General features: G+C 32.9%; 1 protein-coding gene across 2 annotated transcripts in view; it reads left to right on the forward strand.

The window, feature by feature from the left end:
• LOC106680391 (carbonic anhydrase 1) overlaps positions 1 to 580 on the forward strand; it is a 210,213-nt gene that overhangs the window by 82,844 nt on the left and 126,789 nt on the right. The gene's annotated exons all lie outside the window — the stretch shown is intronic.

Consider the following 580-nt stretch of genomic DNA (forward strand, 5'->3'; position numbering starts at 1 on the left):
CCCTGATGAAGCCCTGCAAAGTGGGGCGAAACGTCGGAAAATAAATAGTTGTAAACTATTTTTGTTTCACATTTGACCGCAACCCTGACCATCTTATATATATATATTTTTTTTTTTTATAGTATTTATAAAATAATGTACGGACTGCAAAAGAGCAAATAATTTGACACTAAGCTAGTTGCTGACTATACAAGAATAATTTTACTTAAGTACAGTTCAATCACGTTCCTAGATTCCAATTATATATCGCAGATAAGTTGAAAGAGAAGAGGACGACACAGGTTATTACAACCCACACAGTAGTTAAACCACTTCAAATATTAACGAATCAGTCCTCTAGCATTATGTACCATTAAGGTTAACCCAGTTTCCATTTTTTATAATTTAATGAGCTTTCTGGATGATTTGTCATTAGAGTTTCTTGATCTTGAAAATTTCAAGTTCAAGCAATTCTAAACTAATTCTATTAATATATAGGGAGATGATCAGGGTTGCGGTCAAAAGAGAAATAAAAATAGTTTACAACTATTTATTTTCCAACGTTTCGCCCCACTTTGCAGGGCTTCATCAGGGCTAAAAA

Source organism: Halyomorpha halys, unplaced genomic scaffold (assembly GCF_000696795.3).
Source record: "Halyomorpha halys isolate HHAL.00 unplaced genomic scaffold, Hhal_1.1 Scaffold258.1, whole genome shotgun sequence".
Lineage (NCBI taxonomy): Eukaryota > Metazoa > Arthropoda > Insecta > Hemiptera > Pentatomidae > Halyomorpha > Halyomorpha halys.